General features: G+C 44.4%; 1 protein-coding gene across 8 annotated transcripts in view; it reads right to left on the bottom strand.

Annotated features, from left to right (window-relative positions):
- The window catches only part of TNRC6C (trinucleotide repeat containing adaptor 6C), a 111409-nt gene extending 100227 nt beyond the window's left edge, over positions 1 to 11182 (bottom strand). For 3 of the 8 annotated variants that reach the window (XM_069798957.1, XM_069798961.1, XM_069798958.1), the window contains exon 1: positions 9483 to 11182. The gene's annotated coding sequence lies outside the window, so the exon portion shown is untranslated. The remainder of the gene's footprint in view (positions 1 to 9482) is intronic. The other 5 variants (XM_069798959.1, XM_069798960.1, XM_069798963.1 and 2 more) reach the window with 2 other exon arrangements.
- Positions 11183 to 15994: the final 4812 nt, after the last annotated feature.

Raw genomic sequence — 15994 nt, 5'->3', positions numbered from 1 at the left:
ACAGACCTATCTGAGATGACCTCGTGAAGTCCCTTCCAGCTTGCGTTTTCCTACGATATTAAAACTGTTTCACAGATGTGTGGCAGAAGCCTGCAGAAACCAGCCTCTAGGAAGATGGCATCCTATACAGGGAATGGGCCTCTGCCATCTCACTACTGACATCTCCAAGTGTCACCTCGGAACGCACAAGGAGCGGGGAGGTGCAGGACACTGCTGCAGCCCCAACTCCGGGAGGCTCGCAGAGAGACACCTGGATGGGGGAATAAAAGGACAGTGGCCTCACAGGGAGGATGTGTCTCAAGATCTAGACTTCTGAAAAAAAATAATGACAGTGTTCCTCATGTTGTAGAGCTCAGAACGGTACTCCTCAGCACAAGCCTGGACAGCACCACCAGCAACAGCAAGGGGATACACAGCAAAAGTGGGTGAATGGCATAAGGTATCTATGAGATGTGCATAAGCTAGGCTAGGCTATACTCGGTGTAAAGAACAAGATGCTCTCTACGCTGCACACATGCTGAAGTTCCACTATATGGGCGTATACCACCTTATTATACTTGGACCCAGATACAGATTTAAGTTAGGTGAATGCATGGCTCCTGATGTAACAAGGCAAGATAGGTAAGATGAAAAAGGGAAAACAGATGTCAGCAGAACTCCTTGTTGTAGAAACCAGAAGGGAAATAAACTTAAAGAGAATATGAAGATGGAGACCTCATGTTTTTGTAAAATGTTTATTCTTTTAAAAGATTCCAGAATACACAAACCCGTAATTTCCTTCTGCATTTTTAAATTTGCTGGGTGAGCTCATTGAACATTCAAGTTGTTGTCTTCAAGTTTTCCAAATACCATTCTATTTAAAGGCACTGTGAATAGGGAATTCAAATTATCAAATGAATGAAAGAAGAATTCTTAGCAGGAACCCTGGTGAGCTAATCAAAGAGTCACAATAAAATGTCAGGGGTCCTGGAACTCTCTGCAGGAGGTTAACACCAAATTTGATCCGAGTCAAGGAAGACAAAACATACTATAGACTAATAAACTGTACTAAAAAGTTGTGCACCGCAAATATGTGGAAGTTTAAACACAAATGAAGAAAATCTACTTAATTGTTTTGTGCACTTTTTATACATTCTCAGTGTTTAACTAGAAAAATCAAAACACCATGATCATTTCATTCAATTTAAAAGATAATACAATTTGAAGCAATTCAGGTTTTGTTCCACTGCATCTTCAGCTGCAATGCTGTTTTGCAAATTAATATAGCAACAAAACTCAAGTGAGATAAGAAACCCTTACGTTACTCTGTACCTATCTTCAGGCTGGAAACTGAATCCCCAAAATTCAGAACAAGATTTACTCTATCATCCAAAATTAAGGAAGCAGAAAGGTCCAAGCTAGCACCTTTCCCTCCACAAATCTACCAGAGTTTAAAAGACTAACTCTGCATTGCTGAAAAGGTAACCCTTATTTCCATTAAGTTCATCAAGTTCCAAAGTTCTCTGTTCCTCCGCTTCACTTTCCATAGTAAAAGCATCTGAATGCCAATTCCTGCCAGTAATAAATTAGAATATCAGAGCCACCACCAGAATGGGCCATCATCCATTTTTCAATTTAGCAAATGAATAGCTTCTCCATGGGGGGAGGAGAGACAGGGTTGGGGAGAGATGGGGAAAGTAAATAGCCATAAACGATCTTCCGGGACAGGAAAACCAGTTGCAGTAAATACCACTTTGGAAATCAATTTACAGTCAATTATGATCTTAGTAATAACTATTTTATGCCTTCAGTTAGTCCACAAAACGCCCAGGGGAGCAAATATTCTCAGAAATATATCCAAAATGTCTCCAAGTGTGTTATCTGATCAGTAGATGCAGACAGAATTCCAGAAAGATGAGCTCTTGCTTGTCTGGGTGCTGATAGAGGGACGGGTGATGGACAGGGGTGGGGGGGAAATCACAATTTCAACGCAGTTGGACTGTCAGAGTGTTGCAATATCATCCAGATAAAACCAATGATATCTATCAGTCCAGGTTATTTGCTTCAAAAGCATGGGATTTTGTTGTCACTGCAATATTTCACCTAGAAATCTGTGAAGAACATTTAATCTTCACAGATACAAGAAAAAAAAAGTTGAGGGTCTTTTTTAAGCAAATCATTATGTAAGCATCCATCCAATAACATAACCATTGTTTTAGTCAATTATTACACATAAGCGTGGTAGTATGAAGACTGACATCACTAGATATTGTACTGTTGGTACCCAATGAAAATTACTTAAATTAGATCATTACCTTCAAAAGTGAAGGACTTCTAAAAGTTTGATTAGAAGAATAGAAATAGTAAAAATTACACAGCCACCAAGCTCCAGTACGTCCCATATAACAACATCTTTCACCTGAAACAGTGCTGTTTATACAGAGACTCTCCTCAATAGCAGCAATTCTATTACTGTGACAGACCAAATTTAGTTCCACACCTGGATCAGACAGCTATATTTTATGATGATCATACTAGAAAATATTAAATAGCATTTAGATTGCTACCACCATGTGCTCTTCTCCTTCCTTATCAGAAGATGCTGCATTTTCCATATTAATTTATTTTTAAAAGGCTTAAAAAGAAAAAAATATACCTCTTTATAGTTTACATCAGCTAATGTTATGCAAAGAGAAACCAAATAGTTTTATAAGCAGGAAAATGAAGAGGTATGTTATGCACAGATGTGATCAGCACTCTTATGCCAATAGGTTATTTTTAAGTAACAGCAATTTTTTGCAGCATCACAAAACAAGAATGAGGTACAATACTGTGCTCTTACAGCATTACAGCCATGACATCATAAAGAGACAAGAATGATTAGATTTGCCAAGGTGTTTAACACCTTTCGTTACACAGCCAGGGAGTAAGAGACAAACTTTCAAGTGCAGCATCCATTTCAAAGCTGAAAATGCGGAAAAATTCAAACACTAACATTGGAAGCAGTTCCCCTATGTTAAGTAAGCTTGTGTAATTCATTAAAAACATTGAGAGAAGAGGAAAGTTGAGACCTACAGATAGAAAGAATGGTGTTAGCAGAAGGATATTGAGGAACCCTACTCCAGACTGGCTTTGATAATACACCTTGTAGAGTCTTACTTGATATACGCACATGCCATTAGGCTATGCTTGCAGTGCTAGAAAAGTTTTTAACTTCATATTTCATATGAAATGTCATTTTCAAGGCTATTATGAACATACATTGAGTTCAAGCAAAAACATTACAAGCAATGCCAAAGACCACCTCTGTGGTCTTCTATTAATGACCTTCTAAGAAAATATAGTAAAATGGCAGTCAGGACATTATGCATCCATACAGTTGATTTTTTGTTTGTTTGTTTTGTTTTGCATTCTCACTGAACTGCTTCTTTTTTCTAGAATGGTTTGTGTTAAAGCACTGGGCTGATGCTCTTTTGTTTACCAGTAACCAGCTACTGTTTAAAAACAAGCATCTCCATTGTCAGCACCAATGACGTTAGCATCAGCCATGAAAACATTTTGGAATTCTGAAGAACTAAAAGACCTGAGAATCCGAGACTAGAGTATGACTGAAAAGCAGACTGACAGTACACAGGTATCTGGCTGAGCTTAAAATAGACTTGGCAGAAGTCAGTTTGAACTAACAATCAATATGTGTACATACTGACCACCCAGAATGGTATCCAAGCCACTGCGAGTACTCTGTATCCCACAAACAAAACAAAAAGCTCTTCCATTTCTCATCAGGAAGTCTTGCAAATGCAGTACAAGAGAGGAAACCATAAACTTCAAGCAGACAGCATACAGACAGAACACAGGAAGGGAAAAAAGGAATAGGAAAAAAAACAGCGCATCAAAAAAAAAACCCCCACAAAAACGCAGATATGCCACTCTAGGAGATTGTTCTTGACCAAGATCATAACAAAGGCACTACCCATCCCTTCAGAAAGTCACCACGGGAAAACATACATAGACCCCATTAACGAGAAGCTGGGGGTGTGGGGGGAAGAATGGATCTACCTCAGGAAAAAGCCCATGGGCAGACACTAAACACTTCATAGCCCAGAGTGTTTTTTTTTCCTTGCGGTAGAAGGGGAGTGGGTGTTATCTTTTCCTAAATGAGCCTATAGCTGGTAGTTGCATGATAACTATTTTGAGACCTATAAACATATTTTTCTCTGGGGCTTAATTACCACAAAGGATGCCAATTGATTTGACAAGTCAATTTTTCTCCCAAATAAAAACAAAAAAAGAATTTACAAAATCTCATTCTCTAGCAATTCACAGCTTACTGCTAAAAAAGCCCAAACAGCCAAGGGATAAATATTAGCTATTTTAAATACAAAGCAATTGTTAACATTTCTCATAAGCGAGCTTCTAAAACATAGAATTTCCTGATTGAAATCTAAGTAAGTGTGCATCTAGTTTGCAATTTTTTTAAATGGATGTACATTTCAAAACACAGAAAAAGCAAGCCGCAGATAGCTGTTTATTACAAATGACTTCCACCTCCATAGCCCTCAAAGGCAAACTATAAAGCTGTGTGCAAAGCTAGACAATCTGGGCATCCAGCCATAAAACATCACTGCTGCAGCACAGATAACTGTTCTCACTCTCAAGCCATCCTTGGCTGTAAACCCACAGGGAAGAGCTCCAGAAAGCAGACCTCACTACTGTCAAAGCTTCTAATATTTTATGAGCTTGAATTACAACTACATTCGAGACCTCAACACTGAAAAATTATAGTGCTGGTTCACATCCAGGGCTAAGACCAAAACTCAGATTTTGATGCTTGGTACCCTGAACCATGAGACTTAAGAACAGCTAGTTATTTTACAGATGTCTTCAGTGAAAGAAGCCTTTTTATTGGGATGGAGAGAGAGATACGTTACATTTAAAGAAAGACAAAAGAATCAGATGCATATTTTAAAGTACTGCTGCATTTTCCACAAGTGATACAATCTTTGATACAATCTTAAAGAGTACTGTAACTATTCTGTGCAAGAAGGGACAGTTTGTTATTATGATCAAATTCAGACATTTTTATCCTGTGCAGGAGATTTTAAAACATATTAGTGACAAGGTAGGAAGCTGCACAAATAAAGTTTCAGAAAATACAGTTATAACTGTGTATGGGAATCCACAGCAAGGTTAATCATGATTAAGTCATGATAAAATAAGCATAAGTACATCTATATCTGGTAATTAAGATGTAAAACTAAGCCATGCTTTTGGTAGACAATTTTCATAAATAGCTCAGATTCCTAAAGGAAGATCAAATAAAACTTTGATTCCTCTGCTTTCATACATTAAGAATAACCATCTTTCACTTTACCACTAGCATTTACCAGTGAAGAGACTGTGCAGACCACATAGATCATTTAGTAATGCAATTTACTGTCACTTCTAGATCATCTCCCCATTCAATAAAGTACACTTCTCTTCTAAATACTATTTGCCCTGGCTGATATCTTCATAATACAGCCGAAAACCTCAAGCCATTATCACTAGAAGGCATCAGCTGATCCTAAATTGGGTAGACTGCAGCATCACAGGCATTTAAGAGGTTTCCTTATCATTCATCTTTAATACTAAGGGATCGACAGGCTCCTACCTGCAGCTTCTAGGCCAAAGGGAAACCTTCTAATGGTATTACCATTATCTTGTAATCTGAATTTTAAACAATTAAAACAATAGCACTTTTGTGTTGCACATCTCTACTGTAACCTAAGATGATAAATTTTTCATCAGTTCTTATGTTCAGCGTCTTATATAAGGCACTGATTTTTTTAAAAGAAGCAATACACATTCTACATTCAAGTTGCTGTACCTTCAAAGAGAAGCAGCACAGTAACAGGCGTTGAGATACAACTAATCAACAATGGTTATTTTGTTTACTTAGGAAAGGTCTGGCCATTTTATTTTTAAATCTGCAGTTCTCGTAGTCAATACTATCTAGCAATTCTTTCCAAATGAAAGCCTCTTTTTACTAAAGCAAAGGATGGCTCCACCCCTGACCTCCTCCTTCAGCTTGTTTTGGAAAGGGGCCAGATGACAGCATTTGGAAAAGCGCATGTTTATCTCTGCAAGGCCAGCTGCTAAGTTAACATATTACCCCTTCCCACATACACCCGTCTTGGTTAAGTCTTAACAGCTAAAACTGAAAGTAAACGCTGCTATTGGGCTTTTTAATAACAAACTTAACACGAAAGAGGAGAGGTGTCTCCATGGCATATATTATCTGAATGGATTGTAAAAGCATAGGTCATTTTGACTTAACAGCAGGCAGTAAATCCCTTACATGAATAAAATTTCCTGGCCTTTCTGAATGAAAAGCAGAAAAATAAGACGTTTGATTTCGAGACTAATTTGAAGCGATACTTTCTATAAGGTTACCATTCAGCAACAGTTTGCTTCCAGACACAAAGAGATTATAGCCCCTGCTTGACAAAACCTTTAACTTTACCCTGTTTTATTGTCACTCCAGCTCGGCAAGGTACGGAACCTCTTGGGAGCTCTGAGAACTTCAACAAAGAATCTTCAGGTTAAAAGTACTGTTATGCCCAATTATGTTATTTCTCATATTAAGGAAATTTCATCCTATCATTTTTCCAAGTCTTAAAAAGCTCCTTCAAAAAAGACAGAGTTACCTTCCTTCCTTTAAACACCAGCAAAAGATCATAAAAGTCATCAAAAGCATAGCTTGTTATTTTAATAGGAAAGATAAACGCCAGAAAAAAGAAATTAAGCCAGAGGTGTGGATTTTTCATGCACCCCAGCAAGCTTCAGCAGGCTTTGCAATAGCAGATGAGGTAAACCTCATCCCATTCACAGGTGATCAGAGGCAGATTTTGAAAGATGCAAAGATGCCAGGTCAAGAGGGTGAACCTTTAAGTTACCAAATGCTTCTCAATACCGCATCAAGACCCAAGGGCAGCCTCCCAGAGTAAATTCCACTATGCTTTGTACTAGCACAGAAATGGCATGGACCAAAGCTCCCCACAAGTACCTCCCTACCTAGTAAGTGGGACTAACGCTGTGCACCAATGACAACCTAATTACAAAATAATCCATGTACTGTAACAGATGTAACAGCATACACAAACCAACCGTCCATAACACAGTTCAAGTCAGCTTTTAGTCCGATGCATACCAATACTTAAATTTGTCAATATCAGAATCCACACATACAGAGAACAAAACATGAGTAAATCCTAAGTATTTCATACTGCAATCCAGAATAGCTCTAAATAAAAAGAGATTAGTCTGCCCTGTTTTTTGCATTACTAGAAACAAACTGTTTTGTCAAAAGTACAGAATATTGCCTAAAATACAGCCCCTATGAAGAGGCATCACTCCTGCCCTGAAACAAGTCCCACTCCCAGGCTGCAGCCGTTTTCCTGATAGCAGCACCTGTTCACCAAGGGCTGAACCGAGACCTTCTTCATTTCACAAGCTCTGTGCCAGTCAGGTAACTTCGAGTCAGAAGAGATACGTTCTCCTTTCAAGATAAGGACAAAGCGACACAAGGCATTATTACACTACTGCTGGTCCCCTTAAACAGTCATGTCCACTACAAAAAGTTCAAATGAATCTGATTTACTATGGCTTTCTTCATAAACTCAGTAGTCACAAATCCAGAAGCAGCAAGGTTACCCCATACCCATGCATAACACGGCCTCTCACCCCCAAAAGGCAACGTTAGTCCTACAAATTAAAGAACAAGCCTCCCACAGGCTAAAGCAGTTTTTCTCACTAGTTGTATACAAAGTCTGACATTGATGCTTTAACGTTCTGGAAATAATTTCAGAAGCCGGAGCAGAAACAACAGTGCATGCGGGGGCAGGTGCCTCAGCACACCATTTTGAGCTCACAAATAACACACCGAAGTAGCCAGACAGATATCCGAGGGCTTTCCGATTTTGAGGAACCGCAATTATGGGAAACTATGTGATTTGCTAAGCACAGGTTGCACGCACTGCAAATCACCTACTACTTCCTTGGAAAAAGTAGGGGGGAAGCAGTGAGAATCAGTGCGTACCTTTCCACCACTTTCTCGAAACTATAAAAAAAGTAATATCCGATAGGAAACTGCATTTTAATTCTCAGCTGTCGGTGAATTCAAAAAACCCACCCACCGTATGTAATGAGGGCAAGATTTTAAAGACATTACTTTCTTCCGAAGTAAAACCCAAGAGCAGTGCAGATATTCTCCTGCTCCTACACTTGCATTGTCCTCAGGTCCACAGAGCGCTACGACATCCACCTGATTTAAAGCTCTGCATCATCAAGCAGCCCACCAACAGCGGGATTTATTGGATTTTTAATTACCTTAACTGGCCTAATGTCCAGAGCAAATTTCAGTATATAAATTAGCGTAAATTCCTCAGATACATACATATGCATACGAGAGGAAAAATACGCAACAGACATGTGTATGACGTACTAAAGATTATTTCTAAATTTAAACTGGCTGTTATATTAATTGAATGAATATCTTCCCACAGATACACTCGAGTTGTAGCAGAAAATAAAGTAGCCACAAAGACTAGCAGTACCATATTTAATGGAAAAAGGCGGGGGGGAACAATTGAGTTCAATAAATCCCATAATTGGACCTTCAACTAATTACATATTAAGAAGATTAACCTTTGACACAAACTTGTGATACAAACAAAGACGATTCAAACAATTAATAAACTTCCAGTGTTTCAAGACTTCTCAGGTTAACAACTGAACCCTCCCCATTTTCTTCCCCTTCAGCGTCGCAGTTAAAAGCATAAACTGTTTAATATTCTCTCTCCCACTGGACGACATTTCAGGTTTACACGAAGATATCGCTCGCTGAACACTCAGGAGAAAATTACAGTAGATTCCCATAATCTCATTACGTGAGGGGAGAGAGGAGAAAAAAACAGATCTAGAGATCTTAACTTTTAACAGAAAGCAGCCATAAAGGACAAAACTGGAGCCTCATCTGCTCAGCCACCAGAGCAGCACTGCTGACCATACCCACACTGCTCACTTTCCAGACTTAGGATCATTTCCAACATTCTCTGCAATAATTTTCACACGTGTAAGTTATAAAGCAAGTGGACACGGTCATGTCTGCAACAGAAGCGGTCTTAATGGCCAAGTGGCACAACACACCCACAAATGGCACTTCTGTTCGCTATTTTGCGCACAACATCTATCTGAGCTGGGAAAAGGTACAGAGAAAAATACTGAATTAATTCTAGCATGTAAAAAAGCATTTCTGCAAGTTGTTTTAAGCAAAAAGAGGTATCTGATAAAAATAAACGGATTTTGAAATGTTTTGGGGTGTTACTTGCTTCACTAATAAGCAGTTAAAAAAAAATCTGGTTTAGAACTTGTGAGAAAGAGGTATGCACTGGCTTAGCAGGTCTCTTCCACTGCTAACTCCTACCATGCTGAGATTAAGAGAGGCTATTACCCCTTCTTACCTTTTAGTCTTTTCTTTATGGGGCTCTTTGGCAGCTTTCGATTCAGTCTTGCTGTAAGGAAACAAGTGAGTATTTTGTCTACCGTGTAGGGGTCTTTCTGACGTGTTCCTTTCCTATTTTAATGCTTTTTTTTTTTTGTAAGTGTACCCGTAATTTCACGAATCTGAATACGAAACAATCTCACACGGCCAAAAAAATTAAGTTTTTTTTTTTGTTGTCGTTTGTTTACCCCCCTCAAAAAAAAGAAAAAAAGTCTGCCACACAGAAGAAAAAAAACAACAGATCAACAGGAAAACACTATCCAAGTAGAAAAGCAACGAGCTTCAGTGTTATCCAGCCCAGAGAAGTGCAGCAAAAGCAGGTCCAATTCCAAAACAAGCTTTTGATTTCCAGTGAAGCAAAAAAAAAAAAAAACCAAAAAAAAAACCCAAGACCAAGAAACCAAGACAAAATACACCTTAAAGTCCCCAGCTAAATTTTTGCACGAGTGTGTCTTAAATACAAGTTTGCTGTTATGTGTTGCAGCAAAACCCACGAAAGCCAGGATTTGGAGTTGATCGGGATGAGTTCTTGTGTGTGTGTCTTGATGGGTTCTCAGTCCACATGGAGGAGCATCTGAGGGTGTTTTAAAAAGTGCAAATTAAAGAGAAACCGGGACCCAGAAAATAGTTTTAAGATGGATCCCCCCTTCAAAAAAAAAAAAAAGAAAAAGAAAAAAGAAAAAAAAAGGAAAAAAATAACCCCAAACACCACGGAGCCACGGGGGGATCCGGAGTCTCACATGGGGCTCCGGGCAGGAGGAGGATCCCGCCGAGTCTCTCGCTCCAGGAGATCCGAGGAGGGGCGGAGGATCGGCGGCAGTCTCTCACGGGAGGAGGATCCGCGTCTCTCTCGCAGGGACCCCAGCGGAGCGATCCAGCAGTCTCTCCGGCGGGAGGAGGATCCAGCAGCCTCTCTCGCAGGAAGGAGCGAGCGCGGGGAGGGGATCCGAGGAGGAGGATCCAGCAAAGTCTTTCACGGAGGGGGGTGGGGGGGACGGGGACGCGACGGGGGGAGTGGGGAAACCCAACAGTCTGTCTGCCTCGCTCGCACAGGGGATCCGGGGGCAGGAGGAGAACGATCCCGCGGGCTCTCTCCGTCTCCTCCGGAGGGATCCGGCAGGGTCTCCGGGCGGGCGGAGGTGGGGGCGGGCGGGCGGCGGGAGGCTGCGGCAGCGGAGCCCCTCGCCGGGGGGGCAGGGACCCGGGCGCCCGTGCCCCCGGGGTGGGGGGCGGGGAGCGGGGGGAGGCCGGGGGCCGAGGCGGCAGCGTCTCCTCCCCAGGGGGCTGCAGCAGCGCCTCGGGCAGAGTCGGTCGGTCAGCCGGGCTCGCTGGCGGAGGCTGGGGTGGGGGGGGGGTGGGGGGCCGCAGCGCCTCTCTCCGTCTCTCCCGCTCGCTCTCGCCTCGTCCGCTCGCAGGCAGGCGGTGCCAGGCTCAGTGCTGCCGGGCCGGTCCCCCGCTCCTCCGCGCCGCCGTTGCCGCCGCCGCTGCCGCCACCGCCACGGACGCCGCCGCCACCGCCGCCGTCCTCAGGAGCAGAGCTGCTGCCACCGCGGCCATTTTGTTGCTAACTGACAAGAGCCCCGCCAGGCAGCGCGAGACCGCGGGGAGGCTTCGCCGCGCGCTCCCCCTCCCCGCGCTGACCTCAAACAGGAAGTCTGCTCCCGCTTCCCCCCCCGCCTCCGCCGCCGACACCGCCACCGCCTCCGCCCACGCCCCCTCCCCTCCGGCCCGCGCGCGGCCACGTGACAGGGGAGCCCCCGCCACATGCAAATGAGCGCGGCGGCCGGAGCCAAAGAGCGGCGAGGCCGCGCGCTCCCGGCCCCGCCCCCCGCGCGGCGGCGCGCGCCCTCCCCGCCGCCGCGCTCAGCCCGCGCCCCAAGGTGGGGGGGGGGGGGGGGGGGGTGTAGAGAGCTGAGGCCCCCCGGCACAGGGGTGCTGAGGTGCTTCACACACACACACACACACACACACACACACACACACACACACACACTCCGCAAACGGTGCGTTTACACCCGCCCGCGCGAGCGAATGTCGGTGCATTCACACCCTGCAACACCCCCAGCGGGCGGGGGGGCCGCTCTGCGGGGCCGGGGGGGGGGGGGGGGAGAAGTGTGTGTGAAACGCGGTCCTGCTGCACCCCGAGGTGCCCCCGGCCTGGCGGGGTCCCTCGCCCCTAGAAATCCATCCAGCCGGCCTCGCACGTACCCCAGCACATACAGCGACGGGGCTGCATACGTCCTTGGGTAGATACCCCAGCGGTACCTATGCACACGCACACGGAGGCCTATATACGCTCCGTTTAGTCTATACGTGTGGCTATACAGCCGTGGCCCAGCCCTGGATGATGGACTCCCAAAGGGCTCTGCAAGCGCCTCGGGTCCGGCTGGCCCCAGGGCAGCGCTGCGCTGCCCTAGGCCATCGGAGGGGATGCCCGTCCCTACCCGAGGTGCCTACAAAAAATAATTGCGATGTTTTAAATGAACTTGTGGCTAACCAAAGCCGGGAAACGGCTAGGAATTGTGTACCTAGGAGAGACGAGATGGAAACGCAGCGTTTCGGAGGGACTGGTTTACCCCCCACAGGAACCACATTAACTGTATGCAGGTTTGAGGAGCAAGTCAGGATCTAGTCTCAAAGTACCACGGGAAGAGTGGAATGCAAACATGAGTCATTTTTGCTAAAAACTGTTGCGTCTAGGTCTTTCAGCAGATCCTCTCCGGTTCTCTCTCCTCTCCTGCTTCTTCTCCCCCTTCTGCAGTGAACGTTTGGGGAACTGCAAGGAAATCTAAAGCCTGACTCTTTATTTGCGCAGGCCGTTCCACTTAAATATTAATTGGATGTGGGTTACAGAGCAGGGCGTTTACTATTGCGAGTGGGATGACACACGCAGCGGGAGGTGGGGGAAAATAAGAAAAGTACGGTCCCAATACGATTTCTATTCAGATTTGTGATGCCGTGCACCAAAGCCAGCCTGCCAGCTCCAGCGCTTGGGCGAGCGGCAGCAGGAGGCCGGTGTCCCTTGACCACTGGAGGGAGCCCATATTGTGCCAGAATGCAACAGAAATACTATGTGGAAGACAAAAAATAATAAAAGATGAAATATCAGATCATTGTAGTCAGAACAAAGTGTCTTCTCCAGGTCAGACCGTGATCTATATATATGCAAAATGTTATAAAAATCAGATTTAAATGTCCCGTTGTACTTCATCAGCACAAAGAAAGGAAAAAATTATTAAGAACAAGGCTTTCCCCCCCACACGTTTGGAATGTCAGTCTGGCACCTTTCACCAGGAGTGAATTCATACACCATGGTGGTGGCAGACCCGGACTAGAGTGAAAATGCCCTTGTGCTCCTCGGTTTGTGCAATCCCAAGAGCAGCACCAGTGCCGCTGCAGGAGGAGTCGGCGCAGCTCCCTGCTTGCTCTTCTTACTTCAATGTAGGTCAGCACCTATAGACTCTTTCCCACAAAGACCGCCCCACAGCAGCAGGAGGTTGCAACACTGCTTCTTTCGAAAGAGATTTTGCCCTTCTGATAAGCCAACAACCCCGAAGAAGCAGAACAGATAAAGCCATGTGCCCTTTTCGCCTGCGTATGGGACAAGCATCCTCATACTCATAATGTACCTACAGGAGGCTGCCCTAGATCAAAAAATCTGCTTGGCAATTGCACAGAGGAATGTTCCTGGTCAAATGTGGCCCTAAATTATGTGTTGTGAATGTGCAAATATTTGTAATTCAAAACACACTTTTAACACACAAATACTTCCAAGAATGGCTGGCTCCGCAGAGTGATGCCAAGTTGCTGGAGACCCTGAAATGTCAAAATGGAATAAAACTGAAAGTGATTTGTATACTAATATGTTTTCTTGGCCCTGGCAAAATTACCATAAAAAGCATGATGTAACCTCAGCCACACAGACACAGAGAGCCCATTGTGTTTGATACCCATGTTCTAAAATACTATCTGTAATGGGTAAAAATGCATTTCTAGTAAACCATTCCTTTCTTACCTGAGCTCTTTTACCATTAAATACAGAGCTTTATCCAATGCAAATTTGATTTTTTTTTTTTTTCCTTGCTTTGGTCTCCCTCCTGGGTTTTGCCCTCCCCGCTCCCTTGGCTGTGCTCCCTGGGAGCTTGCAGAGATCCCCTGCATGTTTGCACCCTCGGTGCCATCGGCTGAGGCTCTGCAGTGGCTGATCACTGCTGGCACCACGTACGGTACGTCTGTCCCCTAATAGCCCCCTCGGCCTGAGCTGAGCCACTGTTGCAGGACCCCGGCAGGGCACAAGCTCCTCCTCGAGCTTTGTTTTCCAGAGCTGTTCCGGCATGGAAGCCATCGCTTCGGGCATCCGCTACTGCCTTTGAACTCTCTCCTTTCCTCCAGCGCTCAGGTAGTCTTTTTTTGTCACACATGAGCAAGAACAGATGTGATCTAGTGTGAAGGGAAAGAAAAGGGACATACGAAGCCAGCCGTTCATTGCTTGCAGAGGAGGAGGAATTCCTGCGCTTGCTCTGCTGCCTTGTAAACTTAAAATTTCTCAATACACCCATGTCATGGGGAAAGGGCCATGACCAAAAATGTTCACAGAGGGCTGGACACGTTGAACAGATGGACGTGAGTGTGAGGAATCACACAGATACGGTGTTACCTTTGCTGAGAGTGACAAAGCTAAGCAAAGCAGAGGTCTCCACGCAAAGTATTCATCCACTGTAGACTTTACGCTCCTTGCTTATTTTTCTATGATCCAGCTGAGTACAAAAGTGGGTCAAAAGGGTCACCAAGCACTTCTTACCAAGCAATAATGAGCACACGCAATATTAATCTCAAAGCCTGACACCAGCGCTAGCCACGCTTTTAATGACAAATGCAACGTCATGCCTTAAGGAAAGTCTGGTGTCTGATGCTGAACAAGATTTCCTAGAGCCCACCTCAAAAGCCCTCCCTTGTCCGAGCTAATGCTCAGAGGCAGGGTTTTATATATGGCTGGACTGGGAGGGCAGGATCCAGGAAAGAACAGACTCTTCCCCAGGTTTCCAAGAGCATTATGGATGTGCGAGACACTTGTGTTGAGTCCGTTCCCTCTGAAAGATACAAACACACCCCTCCTGGCCACCCTACCAACAGACTGCATGTTTAGGGTAAATGCTTAAATGCACTTGCAGATCATTGTTTTAATAGAAAAACTCACTTTAATAACTTATGTTTCTCTCCCCATATTTTCATGCAAAAAGAATAACCGTTCTTTGCCCACTTGGTGGGACCGTGCCCCGATGTGAGACAACCAGCACCGGGGTGGTTGTATCCAGCTATGAAATGTCCTCTCCGTGGCACCGGCCCACAGCAGAAAGGACTCCTGAAAACATGGTACCGCAGGTTCCTCCCGATCTCTGGCACAGACATTTAACATCAGCAAAGCCACTGCAGCAAGCATCAGCACAGGAGTCTGAAAGCCCATCTATTACCCCTAGGTTGGATAAGCCGGTTCCCCTTTTTTGTATAACAACCCACTACTTCAAATAGTTGCCCAGACAAAGTAACATCTGGATTCAATTCCCTCCCCAACCTGAGAGTCTCTAACCTGTATTTCCCATGAGAGAGATGTAGCATGATGCTAAACAGCAATCTGGTAAGGGGGAAAAACAAGGTATTTTTTATTCTTGCTCTCCAAGCAGAGCTATTGTATAAACAAGAACACAAGTGTCCTGAGGCCAAAAAGCAAGCAAGAAGCGCATGACTCTCTACCCTGCTTGCCACAGCACACAGCAGCTGCAATAACACGTTCTGCTTATTATCAATAGCTGTTTAACAATAAATACATAATCTGCCCTGAACAGAGCGGGCAGAGCCCTGGACTTGACACTATAGCTTACTCTGGGGGAGAGGAAGCAGTGTTTTAGAGGTTGTAACATGCGAACACAGCACCCCGAGTTATGTCTATAGGCTGCAGAAATGTGCAGAGATGCAAGTTTCCCATCGTGCTTCTGCGAATAAAAGTATTTCCAAGAACAGGTTTCTCTTACTCTGGTCTTTACCTTCATGGTCATCATTTATTGGTACAAGGGGGTTGGAACAAGCAGAGGGAAGACACAAGTTATTCTAATGGCACAGAGAGTGCTCATCATCCAGGCACGGCTGCAGATGTTACAGAAAACCCACCACCGAGTGTGCAAAACCCCAGCGAAATACTCAAGTTGTTACATCTGGCACTGGCAGACTGACGGGGGGGATGCCAAGCCAAGTGTCTGTAATAAAAATCCTGTAGCAGAAAGGGAAAAAAACCTGATTGCCCAACCTTTCAATGAACTGGGAGGAAGGTGCCAGCACTTCTTTGCTGAAAAGGCCTTTCAGAAAAAGGTTTTTCAGAGTCTCCTTCAGCTTGTTGATTTTTATCTTCATCCCGCACAGAGCCTCGTGCATGTACAGAAAGCACTGGAGCTGTTTTCCCGATGTGCTCAAAACTCA

The sequence above is a fragment of the Haliaeetus albicilla genome, chromosome 12 (genome assembly GCF_947461875.1).
Source record: "Haliaeetus albicilla chromosome 12, bHalAlb1.1, whole genome shotgun sequence".
Classification (NCBI taxonomy): Eukaryota; Metazoa; Chordata; class Aves; order Accipitriformes; family Accipitridae; genus Haliaeetus; species Haliaeetus albicilla.
This window is presented reverse-complemented; position numbering and strand designations above follow the sequence as displayed.